We start from the raw sequence: 22,473 nt of genomic DNA on the forward strand, positions 1-22,473 counted from the left end.
ATCAATATTTTTATTTTATTTTTTTAAAGGGGGCACTCCTTTGGTACTGGTTTAAACAGTATTGAGCCTACTGGGTCAATGGGAAAGTAATCTTCCTGGACCGGAATTACTGTGCCTTGATAATGGTCAGGTCATCTTTGGATGCATGCTCCATAGTTCCCCTCGGTATTTCAATCCATTGAAGCCTATATCAAGTTCTAAAAAGTTCTATTGTAAAGAAACCCATTAGATTTAACCTATTCTTTTCAAAACATACTCAACCACTGCTCTTTTCTTAGAGAATACCTATTTGTTCAGAGAACACAGTTAAGGAAGTTTTGAGCCAGATTTAATTAATAGGTTTATTTAACTCTCAATTTTTTAGTTCATGCAAGTAGGCTACTTGCATGAGTAGATTCTCTGACATATGACCTACATTAAAATGCATCCTTATTCAACTTTTTAAAATCTTACAGGATTTAACAATAGGCTAGAAGAGTAGTCGTATCATTAAAAAAGACTTCCTTTGAAATCAGTCAGTTACAGCTTCTCAAGACTGGGTTTCTGTGAGGGAGCTATAACCACTCAAGAATTTGTGCCCGAAAGCACATCTTTCTGGGGAGTCAGAACATCACAGGACTGTAACACCTGAGAGCTGGAAAAAGCCCTAGACATTGGCCAATCAATGCCGTCATCTTGTAACGAGACAGCAGCCTCAGGAGGGTTGGCAGCTGCCAAGGCCACAAGCTACCCAGTGGTGGAGCTGGGATTAGAACCCAGATCTTTTGGTGCCTGTGCCAGGGAGTTTTTCCTGTCCTGGAACTACTAGTATCTGCTTTTCTCAGAAAGCAAGAGCTCAACCCTTTTCATCCTTAAAACCACAGTGGAAAGATGAGAAGGAAATGCACCCGAATTCTAACACTGCTTGATAGAGAGGTGATATTTGGTCTTAATTCTATTTTCCTGCATTGACCAAAATACCTACCAAGGGCACATATTGTTTTTATTCCAGGAAAAAAAAAAAAACATATTCTAAAAAATGGAAAACAAACACGAAGGCAAAGAACATAGTACATACCCCAGAAGGCATCATCTGTGTGGCTCCCAGTTGTTGAACACATAAGCAGAACTAATGAAATGCCATGGCATTTCCCCGTGCCAGGGGAGGCATCAGCCTGTGAGCAGGATGACTCACTGAGGCAGCGCCGAGACCTCCCTGCTGGCTGCAGGCGGGTATGGGCTCTCTGATAAGCTTCATGCTGCTGTGGCTACTCCCACAGACTGGCAAGGAGCAGAGCCCTGCTTCATTGCTTTTGGTAATTTCCTCTTCAAGCCTGTGTTTCAAGATAGGCTTTGAATAGCTCCCCCATTTCTAAACTCAACCTAATTGAATACACAAGTTTAATTGGGATTTTTTTTTTTACTTTGGTTTTCTATACTTATGTTCTGGCCTCCCATCTAGAAAAAAAAAACTTCCTCTCAACCTAGCTGTGCTTATAAACAATCCTTTTAGAGAGTATTACTCTTGTTTTGGAGTCTGAGCAAGGCAAATTGTTTATGTACTAGGGGTGTGCATGCCTGTGTGTGTATGCGTGTGCGTATGTCCCAATCTGTTTGGACTGCAATAACAAAACTGGGTGGCTTATAAACAACAGAAATTTATTTATCACAGTGTCTGGAGTCTGAGAAGTCCAAGATCATAGGTCTAGAAGGTTTTGTGTCTTCTGAGGGCCCGCTTCCTAGACAGGTGTCTGTTTCCTATGACCTCACCTGGTGGAAGGGGCAGGGAGCTCTCTGGGGCTTCTTTTATAAGGGCACTAATTCCATTCAAGAGGGCTCCACCCTCATGTCCTAAGAACATCCCAAAGGCCTCACTTCCTAATAGCATCACATTGGGGATTAGGTTTCAACATATGAATTTTGGAGGGAAACAGACATTCAGTCTTTAGCAGTGTGCATGTGTGACAGAGCCAACTGCTTATTAGAATCTACTCATCTTTAAATCCTAATGGGAATAATTTGGTAATCCTTTTAATCAAATGGTGTACATTCAGTCACTTCTGGAATATCGATGTCCTGAAGTTTTCAAAAAGCTATATCTACTGTTACCTGAAAATACTGAACTGTTAGACTGTTATCATTACTCTTAAAGGTTGTGGCTAAGGTATATCTTCAACATGCCCATGATTCTCTTCAGTACTTCTTTATTTTTCACTGTTTTCTCTCTGACATTAACAACTCATGGTTTTATGCCTTTCCATTTCTAGGTTGCAGTTGCTCCTTTCCTATAGCATCACCTGAACTTGCCTTCCCTCCCACAGTCCCAAGGTGTGTCCTGTTCCACCCTCCCCTGTTTAAGGCAATGTTTCCTCTGTGGCTTTCAGTTCACCCCATAGTATCTTGTCTCCCCAAGGGCCCTGATCCATGAACTACTTCTCTTGGCCGACTGTATCTTTAATTTCCCCCTTTTTATTCAACTTTCCCTCTGAGTTTATGTTTGTTCATTTCCTAATATTCTAAAAACAAACAACAAACAAAAAAACCTCCCCCTTGACTATACATGATCTCCTAGCTCTTGCTTTACCTCTCTTGTTCCCTTGTTCTCAAATTCCTTGGATGATGAGACTGTACTCACAGTCTCCGTTTCCTCAACTCACATCCACTCCTCCTCAGGAGAAACCTGGTTTCTCCCTGTCCAACCGCTAAGAGGGTTTCAGCTAAGATCATTAATGACTGTTAGTCTCTTCCATGGGCTCTTCTTTCTCTATATGCTCCTTAAACATTAGCATTTCCAGTGTTTCATCCTCCAGAGTTGGACTTTTTGGGGGGAGTTGTCAGACACTGTCCAAAACAGGTGAGTGACTGCTTTTCCTCAAAAAGTGAAAAAATGGGCAGAGACAACCTCAATGGCCCTAGAACATTTAGTACTATCAAGAACTCCACCTTGGGTACTCCAACAGCAGAAAATGCAGCCCCTGACTAGAAAGGAGACCCATGTCATGTTTGAAAAGATAGCAAAATACATCAAGGAGGATCTTCAGCTGTTGGTTAACAGGCCTGACAACAACTAACTATTTCAGGTTGCTCAGCGACTGGGTGTTCTACGTGCTCAAAAAGATCTTCACATTGGGCCGAAACCGGTTCGGCTCAGTGGTAGAGCGTCGGTCTGCAGACTGAAAGGTCCCGGGTTCAATTCCAGTCAAGGGCATGTACCTTGGTTGTGGGCACATCCCCTGTAGGGGGTATGCAAGAGGCAGCTGGTCGATGTTACTCTCTCATCGACATTTCTAGCTCTCTATCTCTCTCCCTTCCTCTCTGTAAAAAAATCAATAAAAAAATATAAATAAATAAATAAAAGATCTTCACATTGGCCATTAACATCTTCAGTGACAAGCTGGTGTTGCTGGGGACCTGCTTCAGAAAATTCATTGGGACCCACACATTCTGGTTGCACATCACAGCTCTGGATTAGCTTGCACCCTATGCCAAGTACAAAGTGTGGATTAAGCTTAGAGCAGAGAAGTGCTTCCTGTTTGGGAACCACTAGGTTAAAATCTGGACTGGGGAGAATCACTGAAAATACGTCTCAGTGCCACGGCGTGATGGTGTGCTCCCTGGAAGACATCCCTTCGGGTTTTAGGGTGGCAGCAAAGTCTACACGAGACTCACGGTGATTGTGGTATTTCATTAAGCAGGCATTGGGGAATATAAACAATGTGAAGAGATATTGACTTAAAATGAAATCATTGCAAGGACTCATGGCTGAGTGGAAGACCCTAGCTTTGTTTCCTGTGTCTGTGTATGTTCCACCAGCACGTTGAATTTTGGTAATCCTGTCATCTCTCCAGGTTGGATTCTTATTAAGCAGAAAAGGGTAAAAAATGGCGTTTCAGGTGTTTGCATTTGTTACTAAATATAATATTGTGTTTTATATTTCAATAAGAGGGTTTCTTATTTTCAGTAAAAGGTTCTAAATCACTGAATTTGAGGACAAAAACAGTTTATTGTTTGTTATCTGTGATAACTGTTTTCCAAATATATGATAAGAACACAGTAGATTTTCTTATTATTTATTAATACTATGAAATATAGGTATTGCTCTATGAGAATAGTGGGCCATCTCTGGGACTTTACAAATGAAATCTAAATAAAATACTAAGAGTAATTTATTCTGCTGCTTTCCCTTATGACAGGTGCTGTGTGGTATAGAAAAAAACTTGGATTATAAACATATTCCTAAAACCTACCAGCTCTATGATGCTTTAGATGAGTGATTAAACTTTAATGAACTTCATTTTCTTCTGTTTCAATAAACAGCTTTATATATCTGAGAATGGCTTTTAGAATTAGAAATCATGATTGTAAAGTACCTAGCACAGTGCCTGGCAAATTACAGATGCTGGATAAACGGTAAGACTTATTTTTATGTTGCATATACTGAGTGTTTCTACTACTAAGAGTAGGATCAAACAAGTATAATTTGATTATAATATTTTGGCTTTCACGAGCTGTTTTTTGAATCTTTCCTGAAATGGTGTCGTTTCAGGTTGAATGTTATTTTCATCTCCTTCGTTTCCTAAAACATTTCCCTTGTGAGCCTTTACTCACCTTAAAAAGCACTAATCAGAGACCCTGAAATCATGGACCTCCTCCTTCCTTCTTCCCATGCTTCCAGAAATTGTTTTTAGAATTATTAAAGTATTTTAAAATAAACATCATTTCACAGAGGAATATTTTTAAACTACCTGTATTGTAAAACATTTTTAATGAAAATACTGTTTATTTTAAATTCTAAAGGTGACATCTCTAAAAGTAAAACATTTTTTACTACAAAAAAAAAAAAGTTTACTCTGGCCAATGACTTCTGCTCTGGTTTTCTGACTTTCTAGATTTCTATCTAAAGTCAAAATCATTATGTTGTCATCCCTAGTTCAATTTTTGAAACTCAAAGAACTTTATGTCAAATTCCTTTCCATATCTTTCCCCTAGGGAGGTATAAGAGAAGACGGTGGTGACATTATTCTCTCAAAACAAGTGCTTTCACCATTGCTATCACATTTAATTCTACCTCACCTCCGGGACAGAAAGTCACAGGGTTTTGGCATGAGAGATTCAATTTTATAAGTATATTGAATTTTCACCACAGGTATGATTGTTTTCACACAAAACGGCAAAACAATCACATGCACAAAGACATCTCAAGAGCTTTGTACATCTCAACTGTCAACGGCTTTATGAATTTTAATGGCTGGGAAAAAAGTGTATTTTCCCCAGAGGCCCAGATGGAAGTCTCTGCCACCAGGAAAGCTGAAATCTCCGGCTGGGATAAAGCGGAAGGTCTCCAGGCAGAGGAAATCAGAATGTGGCCTCCTGATGCTGCCACCTGCTCCTCCGTGCTGACCTGAGAGGCGTGGGACCCCTGGAATCATCCAGAGGTGGGTTTATGTTTTACTTGGGTTGAACTCAGTTGATGTCCTGGATTTTTAGACTTTGACCGTTCCCCTTTACTGTTCACCCCTCAGTTACCTCTGCTATATGATCTTAAATACATGTTTATTATGAATAATAATCAAGAGAATTAAACTTAATCTAGTTAAGATAACTTGATGGCATTCTTTGGGGTCACTGTGGATGCCGCTGCTTTTGGATCAGGGACTACCGTCTTTGAGCTAGGGATTGCAGTATGATTATTTTCACTTCAGATAGAAATCTTAAAAGACAGAAAATCAGAGCATGCCAGGCTTCGGATCAAGGACTACCGTCTCCTGTTTCAGATGGTCTGCCCTGGAACAGTGACCAGCTCTTCCTTTGTGACTGCAGCAGTACTGACAAACAGAAGATGCAGCTTGGCCTGATAATCACATAAGCTGGTAAGGGGGTGAGAGGGGGAGTCATTGTATTCTGGGATTCCTTTTCCATTGGGTGGAATGACAAAATCAGCAGCAGACATCACATGCCCTCTTGTAGAACTGCCCTGAAGACTGATGTATTTCTTCCCACTGAAGAATGGCCAAGTGCCAGACATGTCCCCAAACTCAGGCTGCCCACCATCCCTGGCCCAGACACACTCTGGGGAACTCCCTCTGAAGTCATGCGTGTCTTTTCTGGGCTGCGATCCTGCCTGTGCATTACTGCGGCCACTGGCAGCTGAGGACAGCATCCGAGGGCCAGACATCTGCTCCACAATGACAGCAAGGACACATCTTCATTTTAACGAGACTGAAAAGATCAACTGCCATGATTAACAGCAGCAGCCGGTATTTCCATGGGCGGACTGTACACGCTGTTTACCTACCCTTGTCCCATTTACCCGGTGCCTGGGATGAGATACCATGACTAGTCTGAACAGGCCTTCCGAGACTGATTCAACTCCTTTTTCTTGATGCCAACCTTCCCTCATGTATTTCTAAATGAGAGGGAATGTCGAGATCAGCGTACATCCCAACTGGGTGCAGTAAACGAGTTCAAAATGGCTTTTCCCTAAATTTGTAGCGTGGCATTCTGTCTCATTTCCTGCGCCAATTTTACTACATACGCAGGAGGATACTTGGGAGTTTTGTTTAAAGAAGAGAGCCTGATTTGGCTATGGTTCACAGGCAAGTCTGCCACCCGTTCCTTCCTGGCAGAACCTGCCCTCTCACTACAGACAGGACAGGATGGTCCAACCAGTTCTGCATTCATTGTCATAGCAGTGAGCCCCATGGTCTCACTTTCTTTGTCAACAGACGACCAATTTATATTCCAGCCTGTATTTATACCTTAGATTGAACAAGAAGATCGGGTCAACAATTACCTGCCAGACATGCTAATCAGTCCACTTTAGCAAACGCTTATTGATCACTGGCTGTGTCCCAGACACTAAACTAAGATGAAATATATGCAGTCCCTTCCAAGGACTCAAGAAGTTTACAATTTAATGTGTGGAGTTAGACATATACATAACCTCTGTATAGATTAGTGAATGAGAATGTGAAGGTAAATATTCCAAATGCAATTCAGAGATACAAAGCAATGGAAATGTTTCTTAAATGGTTACAGACACGTGGAGAATAAAGTAAAAATGTCCACCATATATCTACCCCGTTTCCCCCAAAATAAGACAGTGTCTTATATTAATTTTTGCTCCCAAAGATGCGCTAGGTCTTATTTTCAGGGGATATCTTATTTTTCCAGGAAGAAGAATACGGTACACATTTATTGTTAAATGAAAATAAAGGAAATTTATTACCTGTATGCGGTACGGTACTACGGTAGTTGTCAACACAAACCAGACAAACTGTGAATCCTACAGTATCAAGAATTTACTCATTTATCCAATGACAATCATGTCATCATCTTCTGGAACATCATCATAACAATCCAATTCCTGAATTTCCTAGTGAATTTCTTGTGACTCAATTTCTTTCAGAATCAGTGGACCAAATCTCTCATGTTTAGCCTAGAGGGGGCCTTATTTTCGGGGGATGCCTTATATTTCACTCAGAAGGAAACCTGTAAGTAGGTTTTATTTTCAGAGGATGTCTTATTTTCGGGGAAACACAGTATTGGAAATCTAGAAGGAGATAATAGGAGGAATGATGAAGGAATGATATTCAAAGAGAAAGTAGCTGGAGATTCCCCATACATCAGGAATCCCAAAAATTTACAAATAGAATAAATTTTTAAAAATCTGCAAATGATCCCATCACAATAAAACAATGAACACTAAAATGGAGAGATAATCTAAAAAGCATCTAATGAGAAAAGACAAAGGAATAGCAATTCAAATGACGCTAGCTTCACCACAATATTGGAATCCAGATGAGATAGGGGAATAATATCTTTAAGAAGTCCATAACTGTCAACCTACTATTCTATGCCCTTAAAGCAATAATAAAACATTTTAGGCTATGGTGAGATTGTAATGTAGTTAAAAATAAGGTGACTCTTAGCTAGGGAAGGAACAATTATTTCTGGATGTTGGTAGTGTTGAGGAGGGGTGAATGGAACATTTAACTAGATTGGGTCCTGACAGATGAGTGGGATTTAGACCACTAGAGTGTAAGGAAGCAAGGCTGCGGGTCGCTATAGGATCCACTGTTCAAATGGGGAAAAGGCCCTACCTCGAAGTCAGTGCAGCTCCATTCAAAGTGTGCAGCATGTATGCTATAAGCAGACACCAGCCCTCCCTTGATTCTTCGGTTTGGTGCCCTTACACAGGGCACATAATCTGTACACCAGTATCTTGTTGCCCAGGGGAGAGGAGCTCAGAGAAGAGTAAGCAAAGGCCTAGAGCACATGTGTCAAACACAAGGCCCGCGGGCCAAATCCGTCCCGCCAGGCCTTGCAATGTGGCCCGCACTGCGCTGTCATCACTGCACTCCGCTGCGTTTCCATCACAATGACAGTTTATGACTGTTCAGTAAACCATTCAGCCCGCGATTTAGGCTGGATTTTAGATTTTGGCCCCTTCTCTGATTGAGTTCGACACCCCTAGCCTAGAGGAAGTTCTGGCATCTGCAGGCAATCAGAAACAAGGGAGAGTCTCTAGTCCCTGCATTCAGTAAACATGCCTTTCCCCTGGTGTTCAAGCTTGTGCACGGGACTATGTTGAGGTTAGGTGAGTCAGCAAAATGGGATGGCTAATCAGAAGCTTCCAGGTTGATAATCTCCAAGGGCATCAGGAATCTATTAGGATCCAGAACCTAAGGAGGCACACCAGTCCCTCCACTTCTACCCAGGCTCCAGCATGACCCTGCCATTGCTCCCAATGCCCCTGTGAGTCCATACTTCTCCACTCCACACCACGGGAAACACAAGTTAGAAGCTTCAAAGGATTCTGTTCCACCGTCCTTGTGAGTCCTGGATCTCTGACCCCATTCGCCTACTCACATGAGGACAGAGTATCATAAAATAGTGGAAGAACCAACAACCTTCTTCAGTATGCTCTCACAGCCAGTGTGGAGTTTCCTGTTCAACTTGGATGACCAGTGCCCATTCCCCATCTGCCCAAGCTCTCCCAAGAACCAGGGCTTATTTACCAATGTTCCATAATCATCTTAACCTTGTCAGGATTTGGCACAGTGTCTGCACTCAACCCAGCCACAGATCTCATCTCCTGCACTGCAATCCTCTTCAGCAGAGCCTCCGCGTGAGCGTGAGGACCTTGTTTGTTGACCACTGACAATATCCTCAGGACCTGGGGTACCACTGGATATGTGATAAATGCTCGTTAGTTATTTCTGAAAGAATAAGTAAAGTTATAACCATATTGCATAGCTTCAGACCATCCAATTCATTTTTCTTCAGATGTGCTGCAGACTCAGAAAAATAGGAAATCCAGACCCCAATACAGGTAACCCCAACTTCCACATATACATACACAAAGAGAAGCACTGTCCCACTTTGTGGCCATAGCAGTTCCATTCTTTGCTTCTTCAGATTCTCCCTTTGGACATCAGAAGCTTCTTATCAATCTTCAAGCCTCTTAGGATTAAATGCAACAATACCATACAATAAGAATATTTGGCATGCAGCAAATGTAAGAACTGTTGACTGTCATCACAATCATTATTTAATAAATCTCTATTGAGTTAATTATGGGTGAATGCAAAAATCACAGCGCTGGGCAATCCTTGGCTAGGTGCATGCTTTCCTACATCAATTCAAAGGATTTAGAAAGCTTCTCTCTCTGTAAGCTGCTAAGGGCACAAAGATGAATAACACCTTTGGTGATAATACCTGGGAAGATACACTCTTCTCTCCTTTTCCCTATTATATTTGATGTTTGCAAGGTGTCTTTAATGAGGTGATAGTTCTGAGGTAAGTCCCTTAATCCTTCTGGGTCTCAGTGCCCTCCACTTTAAAGCCAGGTGGTTTCGCTCATTGATTTTTAAGGCTCCTTCTAGCTCTAGCGGCGTATGATTTTATTCTCATTGAGGCATTGGTTGTTTGTAAAATCTCTCACTTCTGTTTCAGTTCCCCTCACCCCACTCCCCAGCACTCTTCTTCTCATAGACCAGGAAAGCCCAGGGGGAGTCATTTCTGAGGTCACAAAAGAGGGAGAGAGCCCAGACCCCTCATCCCAGACCCAACAACTGGCAGGGAGAGGCTGGCCCGTGACACCCCAGGAGGCCGGTGGACCTGATGTCTCTGTGGGGGCCCAGCTGCAGCCCCATGGGAATCTGGCTGGCTGTGGGGAGGCAGGATCAGATCCGATGTTTCAGGCTGGATCTGAGGAAGGAACTGTCCAGGCCCTTGCTGTCTAATGCAATAGTCCAGCCTCTTCCAGCAGGAAGCCACGCTGTGCAGAGATTCAGTGAGGCTTTGATTGGCAGTGGGATGGCCACAGACCCTCACGGTCTTCCTGGGTCCATTAAACAAACAGAACAATGAACAGTCAATCAGCGTCGAACCATCTCCAGGATCCTGAGGCTTTTTAATGATCATTATATTACCTCTGGAGTTTCAAGCACACTGCATTAGGAGGGGGTCAGAAATACATCAAAGAAACACCTCTAAGGAGACTGCTTCATCTCAGTCTCAATGGGAATGAACTGGGATGAGGGTTCCCTAGAAGCCAACATTGACAACCAAGAGCCCTCAAGCATGCAGATGCACCCACATTCAACAAAGATTGCTTGCTAAAGAAATTTAGAAAACCTTTTAGAAATCCGGAGAGTAAGACCAAGAGGCAGAGCAGGGCTTCGTGGCTGCTTGTCAGGCTGAGAAAAAGCTGGTTCTCCTCACCTGTGCTGTCACCACCGAGGCAGAACGGGCCTCTGCTGTGCTTACCAAAGATGGGCTGTGAGTCCACATTTCCCTGCTTTCTCCCGTCTTTCACCAGCGCCACGAATGTGGGCTGGCATTTTACGAAATGACTGACTACATCTATTGCTAAGATGGAAATGAGACAGATTGTTCAGGGAAAATAGGAGAGAAAAACTGAAATGAAGCAGAATCCCAATTTTGTATTATGGCAACCCTGCTCAAATGACTGGGGGTGTCAACGTGGGAGCACATTTCCCTCCTTTCTGGTCTCAGACAGTCTTCTAGAGCAGCGATCGCCAAACTTTTGGACCTCACGGACCCTCAGTGGTCCATGGACCACACGTTGGTGACCACGGCTCCAAAGGTTTCCTTCTAGAGGTCCTTCGGGAGGGTCCCATGGCCACAGAATTCGCATTAAGTCTCTGGATGGGGGACCCGGCACTAATTGGGGAAAATATTCTCTCAAAAAAGACTCGGAACTTAAAAACACAGCAACTCCTAGCTTGAAGGGGATAATGCATTGCTCATCCCATTCACCCCCAACATTTTCTCCATGAAAACAGCCATCTTTGCTGCTTCCCTGATGGTGGGAGATAGTGAGCCAGGCTCTGGCATGCCTGGTGAATGCTGCTTATTTTGTAAGGGGGACACTGCTTCAAAGGGACTTGGGGAGACAGAGCTTTTGTACCATTTCTCTTGAAAAGATGGTGGCAGGCGCTGGGGCATGGTGGGCTTTGGGAGAGAAGAGTGTGCCATGCAGCCCACATAGGACAACCAGCTACTGCCTGAGGAAGCATTGGGAACTGTAGCCTGATCAGGGCCACGGAACTAGCATCACAGTGCCAGCTGGTGGAGGTGCAGCCCTGGTTTCATGAAGCACAGGGACTCTTTGTGCAGACCTATTTGGAGGCAAGAGTGCGGCATTGTTGGCAGCCAAGAACCTTGCCATATGGTAAGAGTGCCTTTGAGTTACATGCTGCCTAATCTTGCCGCTGAGTCACAGCCATCTTGACACTTGGAGACTATAAATAGAAAGATTTAGGGAAGAAAAAAAAGAAAGAAATCTAGATCTTGGACTTGGCAAGTTCTTCTTGCTCATATGTGTTGCTTCCTTTAGTCCTGGTAGTGGTAAAACCAAGTCAGAGGAGGAAGAACCCTTGCTGAAACTTTCAAATGTCTCTGACGCATTTGATTGGGAGAGCTGGGTTGAGAGATAAAGCAAATAAATGTGCTTTATTTCTTAAAGCTAAGTGGAATGTGCGTCTCCTAGGTCAGGGCTGGGGAGAAGGGAGAGAAGCTTATGGACAAAGGGCATCTGATTGAAATCCTATAGGACTAATCCCGATCTGGTGCCTTCATGACCTCATTTAGTACGGGAAAGCCAGATCCCCATGGTGATTCCTGCTCCAGGAATCAGAGCCCAGAAAGCATCAGGGCCCAAGGCCAGCCATGGTTGAATTCTTCTGTTTTGTTCTCCATGGCTCCCTGACAAAATGACTCATTAGTTTGTTGGCATTTTTGCTGTTCTTCTGAGGTGAAACATAAAGTTTCAATATGTTTTCCAGGGGTCCTCAAACTTTTTAAAGTGGGGGCCAGATCACGGTCCCTCAGAGAGCTGGAGGGCCGGACTATATGAACTACTAATTCCTACTGTAACACCTCGGCTGTGCTCACTGCCCAAAAAACCTGGCGGGCCGGATCAGACTCCTCTGCGGGCTGCATGTGGCCCGCGGGCCGTAGTTTGAAGACCCCTGTACCAACATGATTACACTAAAGAAGCCTGGCCTAGAGTTCCCTTGAAGGAAGATGCCCCCCCCGGGGGGAGGGGGACTGACCAGCGATGGTTAGTTATGACTTATGTTTTTCAAAATGTGAAGGCCTAAAATATGACATTTTATTGTGTGGGGTTGAGTCCTGGTCCTATTACTTAGTTGTTCTCTGAACTTAACCAAGTTACTTAACCTTTCTGGACCTTCATTTCCTTACCTAGAGCCTGGGAGTAATTAACACCTACTCTGTTGGGTTATTGTGCTGGCTAAATCCAACATATGTGATATTTAGCACAGTGCTTGATACACTGTATGCAGGTGACTTATGCTGGCAATTGACTGTTGCTTTATTTTTTTATACATGTCATAAACTTACCATGCTCAGCACTTTTAAGTATGCAGTTCAGTGGCATTAAACACATTCACCTTGTTGTGAACCTATCATCACTGTCCATCTCCAAAACTTCTTCATCTTTCCGAAGTGAAACTGCACCCATTAAACAGTAACTCCCATTATCCCCTGGAAACCACCACTTTACTTTCTGTCTCTCTGCGTTTGACTATCCTGGGCAGTTCACATCAGTGAAATCCTACAGTAATGGTCCTATTGTATCTGGATTTTCTGACAAGTAAGAGGCTGCATGGCCTATAATCTCTCTTTGACACTATTCTGCCTCCACAAAGCATCTTCCGCAGAAATCTTAGTTCTCCAGGGCTTCCTGAGAAAAGCCTATCTCACAACTCTTCTGTGAGAAAAGTGCTAAAATGCATACAACAATGGCACAGGTCACAACCATGGCAAATCTGAGCCAACTGATTTGTCTAACATGCTACTCTGATTTTCAGAATAAGGATCATAACCCACCATTCCAGCTTTACCTAAACAAATTAGAGCGAAACCCAGGTCATCTAAGTCCTCAGATAAACACGTGTTTTTAGGTACATCTTTTGAGTTACTAGAGATTTACATGCATAAAAATCAACGTTTTAATTTTAAATATTTCACAAGGAAATCTTAAGTGAATTGCACACTTCTCTGTAGTTTTTACCAGAACATATTCAACATTAATTCCCCATTAAGCTTTACTTTATGACTCAGGTTCATTACGATGAACATCAATTATCATAAATGCTTCAATACAATGATGGCTTTAGGATTTGCTTAAGTTGTTGGATCTTAATCTATACTCTAAATGTCCCAGAGCACTATGGCTTTTTGATCTTCTTCTTACATTAATTAATAGGGATTTCCCCCCTACTTAGTTCTTTGTTATCACATTTCTAGCTAACTTTGCCCTCACACATTAGCATCATTGCCAAGGGTGGATTCAAGTTGCAGGAGGCCTGAAGCTCAGACTGTTGAGCAAGGATAAGGGAAGAACTCTTTAAGAAAGAGAATACAGCCCAGCTGGTGTGGCTTAGCAGTTGAGCATCAACCTATGAACCAGGGGGTCTTGGTTCAATTCCCGGTCAGGGCACATGCTTGGGTTGCAAGCGATTCCCAGTATGGGGTGTGCAGGAGGCAGCTGATTGATGATTGCCTTTCATCATTGATGTTTCTCTCTCTCTCTCTCTCTCTCTCTCTCTCTCTCTCTCTCTCTCTCTCTTTCTCTCTACCTTTCTCTCTGAAATCATATTTTTTTTTTTAAAAAAGAAAAGAATACAAAACTGATAAATATATAATTAGATGCCAAATTGGACAGTGGGAGTATTCCTGGAAGACACTCCTACTCTGGGTCAGCTAGTAATGATTTAACAATTCACAGAAGTGACTGCAAAATATACAACTATCAGATACTAGAGGGCCGGTGCACAAAATTCATGCACAAAAGGGGGAGGGGGTTCCTCAGCCTGGCTTGCACCCTCTCCAATATGGTACCCCTTGGGGGATGTCCAACTGCCAGTTTAAATGTCTAAACCTGCAGAAGGACATTCCTCTCACAATCCAGGACCACTGGCTCCTAACTACTCGCCTGCCTGCCTGCCTGCCTGATTGCCCCAACCCCTCTGCCTGCTGGCCTGATTGTCCCTACCTTACCTCCACCCCCACCGGCCTAATCAATCCTAACTGCCTCTGCTTCGGCCGCCAGTCTGGCCTCCCTCTGTGGGAGGCGACCTGGAGGATCAGGAGAAGGCACTGCCCCCATTACCCTGCTGCTGCTGCCACTGCCGGCCTGAGCCTCAGCCCTTCACAGCCACCCAGGGCTGTCTGAGCCTCCACCCTTGTAGCCGCTGCAGCTTTTGTCTGGAAGATGTCCACTTTAATTAGCATATTACCCTTTTATTAGTATAGATAACAAAAGGCTAATATGCAAATTGTCCCCCCAACCAGGAGTTCAACCAAGATTTTGACCAGGAGGCAGGGTGGGCTGGCCAATTGCCTGTGGTCCCTCCTCCTGGCCAGCCCAGTCCAATCAACCCTGATCTGGATGGACCAACATCCCATTATTATTCTCCTTATAACTATATTATTTCTGTATTACTTCTGCAGAAATGAGCAGGTGCATGTATATGCTCTTAATACCCCTTTTTCTTACATGAAGAGAACTATAGATAGTCTTTGCACTTTTTTTTTTCACTGAACAATATATCCTGGAATTACTCCCTATGATTTCATAAGGATTCTCTTCATTCCTTTTCACAGATACACAGTGCTCCATGAGTAAATGTATCGGAGTTTATTCAATCATTCTGCTATGTATAGCCACTGAGATTGTTTCAAATTTTGTCAAATTATAAATGATGCTTCAATGAATGACCTTGTACACCTATATTTTCATATCACTGGAGGTGTGTTTTGGATTAGATTTCTAAAGGTGAAAGTGCTGCGTCAAACAGTAAGTGAACATGTAGTTTTGCAAGACATTGCCAAATTCCACTCCAGAAAGGCTGTGCCAGTTTGATCTTCTACCAGCAATATATGTAAATGTTTATTTCCCCACAGCTTTGCCAGTAGAAAATGTTGTCAAATTTATTGATTTTAGCCAATAAGCGATAACAGCAGTATTTTTTCATTGTGTTCCTATAATTATGAATGTGAATATTTTTCATATTTAAAGGCCATTTTTATAGCTTTGTATGTGAATTGTCTGTTTATGAATGCAAAAGCCAGCAGCAGAAATGGCTGTTGGACTTTATATCTGGCTCCCGGGATTGGCCTGCCCTCTCTGGGTTGAGCTCCAGACATACAGACCTTGGACTTGCCTGCTGTCTCCAGACTATTCATACACCCAGCACACTGGGCACAGAGAATCCAGTTCCTCCCACTGACTGAGTCTTGATCCAGCAGTTTGGTTGGTGCCATGACCAGGCTCAGTGATCTGAACAGTCAAGGCTATGGCTATTTTTAGGTTTCCTGTGTCAATAAAAAACTGTTTTCAAAGATGCTTAAGAGCAAGTCTCATGTTTGGTGTGGAAATCAAAAAGTTAATAATTAACATGGGCCCGAGGTGTCTTTAAGCTGGAGTTTCAGGCTTTAGTCCTCATGTCTCATCCTGGGAAAGTTCATTCAACTTGTCATCTGCAAAGGTCAAAGCAGGGGAATGACCTCATGACTGATGATTCTGTGCTCCAGATCACTGTGAATTCCTCTACCTTTCTGTTTGCAAAAGGAAAAGGGACTTTCCTGAGTTTCACTTGAATTAGTCACATGTAACAGCTGTTCAGAAAAAAAAATCAATTTAATAAATCGCATATTTCCTTTAACTGCCTGAGGATCCACACCTGAGGGATTATCTATGGGTATGTGGTCAGGCCAGAGAGAGGGCTGGGGTTCACCCTTTGAGGCTATATTTTCACCAAAGGCAGCATTTTGCCACTCTCTGTCTTCTCAGTACCGGATCAGTGAGAACTGGGTCAGTTTGAATAACTGTTGCCATTACTATATCTTCATTTCAATATTTTCTACTATAGTTTGTCTTCTTTTGATTCTCCCAAATCAAAAAAAAATTATTGTTATTGTTTTATGTTGTTGTTTTAACTTGGCACCATTATCAAGAGAAGGAAACATTGTTCTTTGCTAATAGCATTCAGGGCTGGAAGGGGAGAAATGCAGTAAAAGTCTTATTCAGATCATGTAGCTTCCTGGCACCTGCATAAAGTGTGCGTTTAAAAGGTGTGTTTCCTCTCCATGTGAGCAATCTCATTAGGATCTTTAGCCAGACACCCAAAAATCATTCTACTTATATATGACCTTTATTTTTTTTAATTAGGTGATATTGAGAAAATTTAATCTGTTCATTAAAGTAATCACAAAACCATCTATAATTTGAAGAAAAATAGATAAGAAAAAATAGCCAACAGAGTCTATCACTGACTTCAGGTGAAATTCAAGTTCATATTTGTGGTATAGCTATGTTTCTGTACACCTAAATCTGTTTCAGTTAAGGACCATAAACTACACACTCCAGTTCACTTTTCACCACAACCTGGGTTAAGAAAAGTATTGCTCAGTGGATAGAGCATTGGCCTGCCAACTGAAAGGTCCCAGGTTCGATTCTGGTCAAGGGCATGTATTTTGGTTGCAAGCACATCCCCAGTGGGGGGTGTGCAGGAGGCAGCTGATCAATGTTTCTCTCTCATCGATGTTTCTGGCTCTCTAAACCTATCCCTTCCTCTCTGTAAAAGAAATCAATAAAATATATTTTGTTTAAAAAAGAGAGGCTATGAATGTGGGACTCTTGTCATTTTAAAGGCCGTTGGCATGTGTGATGGTTTCTTTGACTTCGATGTAAACCATCATGTTTCCAACCCTTCACTTTCTATACCACATGGTATCATGGTGACTTTTTCACAGCCCTTTGAGGAGAAAGAGAATGAGTTGAAAGCATATCAATTTGAATGTTTCATAGAAAATAACTTCTGTTAGAACCTCTGGCACACCAACATTGCTCAATATTGAGTAAAACAGGGAGTCTATTTTGGAAGGATTTCCAGCCTTGGTGGCCATTTTCCTATTTGTAAACTTTGGAAATTTCTTATCATGGCAATGGCTTAACCATTAATAATCAAAACAGAGGCTCCTTCTCTACTTCTGCAATACCTTTGTTGAACTTAGCCAACCTCAGGTATAATGGCCCAGGGCCCACTGAGTAATCCCAGCACTCTTCTGGGTTAAATTATTAAAAATACAAGCTCAATTGTTCAAAAAATACACTTAAAAGTCAGCATCTAAATATATCCTCATAAACACATACATGAGCTGTCCTCTGCATGCACACATACTTTATGCATGAATAGCAATAGCCTCACTAGAATAATAAGTCTCTTTCAGGTTTTCTCTCTTTCTCTCCTATTTCAGGGCCACACCACAGATTCTTTGTGCCCTGAGTTCACAGGAAGCATCTCAAGCATTCTTGCAAGTCCTGTGGCTTGGCTCGCGCAGCTGGGAATAAAAGGCTCCTTGAACACAAATGGCAATGTTGCATTCTGGCAGCTGCCACTCAAGAGGAACAAACACCACGCAGTCCATGTTTTGTGCTGCTGCTTTCAGTGCTGAAGGAAAGATGAGAAAAAATGTTCTTATGGGAGAGCCCTTTTGCTCTGATGTCTAAGGGGAAAGAACAGTTCTTTTGATGATTTTGCGGCATGTAAAGACTTTGATTTTTAACTATCAGGAGTATGTGAACTTCTACACAGACTTATGTCCGATTTTTAAAAATAAGAGAATTGAAGAAACCATTCCAATTTGCATGGAGCTATCACTTTTCAGCTTTCAAGACACTGTAATGTGCATTGTTAGCAGCAATGGGCTAGATCCTTTGCTATTAATGGAGGCTCGAAAAGAACACTTTGGGAAAGGTCAGCAGGGCTCATCTGGAGCTGGAGGATGTGCGTGACTATAATTACAGTCCGAGATGGAACATATTTCAGCTTTCTACACAAAGAATGCTTTCTTTCTGCTTTTTTACATGTCACTAAGGCGAGGTGGATAAGTTCGGAAGACTCACAGAAGGATTTGCTGCCAAACTGTAAACCCAAACCTCCATGTCATGAATTTCATTATTGTCTCCCTCATGCCACCAGAACAGCCCGTGGCAGGGAACATCGTTTGCCTGGCATAATCACGTTGAGCACAAAGTGTCTATAGAATCTTATGGGAGGAAGGAGCGGATCTTGAGCTTTATTTTATTCATTTTCTTTCTTTTTCAACTCTGTGCATTTAAAATAGGCACACATGCTCAGGAAGCTAAGTGCTTGAAAAATTACTAGTGATGTGAACAAAAAGCTTTTCCCTCCTGGGTTGTGGGTATAAATCTAGACTGAATCAGTGGTGATCAAGAGCAGATTGATGAGCCCTGGCCCAGAGGTTCAGTTGATTGGGGCACTGTCCCATGCACCAAAAGGTGGCAGGTTTGATTCCCAGTCAGGACACATACCCAGGTTGCTGGTATCTCTGGTCAGAGCATGTCTGGGAGACAACAATCACTGTTTCTCTCTCACATCAATGTGTTTTTGGTTTTTTTTCTCTCTCCCTCAAATTAATGAAAAAGAGTAGGCTGATGCATTGTTGTTTTGCTTGTTTGTTTTAATAAAAATAACCTCTCTCCATTGATTGTTACTATTCCACACATCAGTACATGCTCAAAAAATCCCACAAGTGAAAGGGAACTTGGAAATAATGTAGTCTAACTTCCTCACTTCACAAACATCAAAAATATGACTGGGAAAAAATATATGTCTTGTTGAAGATCATAAAAGCTATTGATGTCAAAGATAAGACTAACTAAGGTTTCCTGACACATATTCCAGTGTTTGGTGTCTTTAAATGGTCATGACACTTTTTTTTTTTTTAATAAAAATCTAACTATATTTTATTAATTGACTAGAGGCCCGGTGCACGAGGTGGGGGAGGGGGTGGTCCCCCAGTCCAGCCTGCACTTTCTCCAATCTGGGACCCCTCAAGAGATGTTAAACTAAGTGGGCAGTCAGACATCCCTCTCACAATCCAGGACTTCTGGCTCCCAACTGCTCACCTGCCTGCCTTCCTGATTGCCCCTAACAGCTTCTGCTGCCAGCTTGATCACCCCTTAACCACTCCCATGCCAGCCTGATTGATGTCTAACTGCTCCCCTGCCAGCCTGTTTGCCCCCAACTTCCCTCCTCTGCCGGCCTGGCCACCCCTAACTGCCCTCCCCTACAGAGTTGATCACCTCCAACTGCCCTCCCTTGCAGACCTGGTCCTTCTCAACTGCCCTCCCTTGAAGGCCTGGTGCCTCCCAACTGCCCTCTCCTGCTGGCCATCTTGTGGTGGCCATCTTGTGTCCACATGGGGGCAGGACCTTTGACCACATGGAGGCAACCCTATGTGTATTGGAGTGATGGTCGATCTGCATATTACTCTTTTATTAGATAGGATAGAGGCCTGGTGCATGGGTGGGGGCCAGCTGGTTTGCCCTGAAGGGTGTCCTGGATCAGGGTGAGGGTTCCCTTGGGGTGTGGGGCAGCCTGGGTGAGGGGCCTGTGGTGGTTTGCAGGCCAGCCATGCCCCCCCAGCAACCCAAGCAGAGGCCCTGGTATCTGGGATTTATTTACCTTCTACAATTGAAACTTTGTAGCCTTGAGTGGAGGCCTAGGCCTGCCAGGGCAGGTGGAAAGCTTTGCTTCCTCCATTGTGGGGGGCAACCCTAGCCTATTCTCTCTAGCTCCTGGGCTGCTGCCATTTTTCTTGGGATTTATCTTCTATAATTGAAACTTTGTATCCTTGATTGGAGGCCTAGGCTGGCCATGGTGTGTGGAAAGCTTGGCTTTTTCTATTGAAACTCAAGCCTCTCAACTGCTCTCTGTGGCTGCAGCCATCTTGGTTGGGGTTAATTTGCATACTCTCTCTGATTGGCTGATGGGCATGGCTTGAGCAGAGTGATGGTTAATTTGCATATTATTCTTTCATTAAGTAGGATTTGTAGGGTATGCCAATGTCAGTGGTGTAAAAACTCACAGACTGGCTGATTTCAAGCTCAACATAACATCAAAAACTTGCAAAGTTCTTAAAAATATACAATCACCTCTCATGAGACAGCACACAGACTCTAGCATACCACTCCCCACAGTTCATATGAAGTGAAAAATCACAGTTACAACACAAGAACAGGAGCTTTGAAGTGAGAATATCTTGGGGAAAATTTCTAATTCTGTGATTTATTGGTTGTGTGATCCTGGACAAGTTAGTTTTCATAAGTAAAATGGAGATAATAAAAATAATACCACTTCATAGGGTTTCGTTTCTTTTCAATCACAAACTCCTGAAGCACTATGTGTTTCTACCATAAGACTCTTCACACCTGCATAACTTAATGATCTGCCTTCCTCACAAACCTGTGAGCTCTATGATGCTGAATCATTTATTTTTCCTCTCTTGTCCCATATTTCCAGTGACCAGCAAAGTGTCTGGCACAAAAGGGCTCAATTATCACATGTTGACCAAATTAAAAAAAAAAAAAAAAAAAAGCAACACACCAAAATACATGCCCCATTCTCTCCTTCTATATCCATGGCAGACATTAATAATAAGTCCTGATACTTGGATACTAGCTAAGTCATTTGAGAGAATGGCACTCTAGGGCACCTTTAACAAACAACTGGTAGCATATGAGATAAACATATTTTCAACCCTGCTGTAAGCTCTGTTAATAGAAGATCCTGAGCCTTATGAAAAAAAAAAAATTTAGAGAAACCATGCCTCATGTCTCAGAAACCAACTATTTTCACTCTTCTGATGAAAAATAAAGTCATGTTTTATCATTTGAATAGGACTTAGACCTTCATGCCTGAGAAGAGACAAAGAGGAAGATAAAGGGAAATGGATAACTCTTCCATTCTCTATTAGGCTAATTCCAATCCAGATTCAATTTTCTTGTGGTTACTCTGGTCTCAGCCAAATTTTGCTCTGTCAGCTCTAGGCTAAGATAGTGTGGGTGAAACAAGAGGACATGAAGCCAGGCGTCAGATCCCACCCTTGACACCAGCCTCCGAGCTGGGTCCTCACTGCCAGCTCAAAGTCCAGCGAAGGTAATGGGGAGCCTTGGACCTCAGGGAGAAAGTCTCCACAGTAGTTGAGCCCTCTCTGAGAGGAGAGCGATAAGGGTGCCGCATTTGTTCCACACTCACATTTCACAGTACCTGGCGTCTCTCATCCTACTTAGTGTAGTTTACCTGTCTTAGCGATTATTTATCACTTGTGCATTTACCCAGCAAATACTTGTTGAATTCAAATTTTCTAGGCACTAAGTAAATAAAGAACAAAAATATATACAGCCCTTTCTGCTGAGGAATTTGCAATCTACTTAGCAAAACAGCATGTGTATTAACAACCACAGTCCAAGGCAGAAAGTGATGTGACATTAAAGAACACAGATAAGAATCTTTGGAGAATTCTGAAAGAACAGCACCTAATTCTGGCTGGGACAGGGGGTAGGGACCTATAGATAAATAGGGAAAGGTGGAGGAGGTACCGGTAATGAAAACACGTGGGCACAGGCAGGTTGACAGGGTGTGAATGGTGTAGCTGAGATGCAAGTTGACTAGACAGAGGGTATGGGAGGAGATCTGATGGAGGAAAAAAATCAGAATATCATAAATGCCTGGCTAAGGTAAACAGCAGTAGAATATTTTAAATATGAAGAGTAACAGTTATAATAAATTCTTCAAGAAAAGCCACCAGGCAGTAATGGGCAACAAAGACAAACAGAGGAACAGACTAAATGGGCCACTAATTGGGAGACTATTATAATAATCCAGAAAGGATTATTGAACAAGGGAGTTAACAGGCTTGAGACTGGAATTGGTGTGGAAGGGAGAGGAGACAGTCAGTATGACTCTGAAGCTCAGGGACTGAGTGGCAGGAAAATCCATTCATGATCTTGCTATGCATTTAGTGCTGAATGAAATAGACTTAGGTCCTGCCTCAGAGAGCATATAATCTAGTCAAGAAGTCAGATCACAGACAAATACAAGATAAAATAAATAATCACAAGTGGTG

At 42.7% G+C, this 22,473-nt stretch overlaps 1 pseudogene; it reads left to right on the forward strand.

Moving 5' to 3' along the window:
• The first annotated feature begins 2,945 nt into the window (after positions 1 to 2,945).
• On the forward strand, positions 2,946 to 3,715 carry LOC118718297 (annotated as a pseudogene).
• The last annotated feature ends 18,758 nt before the right edge of the window (positions 3,716 to 22,473 follow it).

Source organism: Pipistrellus kuhlii, unplaced genomic scaffold (genome assembly GCF_014108245.1).
Source record: "Pipistrellus kuhlii isolate mPipKuh1 unplaced genomic scaffold, mPipKuh1.p scaffold_m20_p_1, whole genome shotgun sequence".
Classification (NCBI taxonomy): domain Eukaryota; kingdom Metazoa; phylum Chordata; class Mammalia; order Chiroptera; family Vespertilionidae; genus Pipistrellus; species Pipistrellus kuhlii.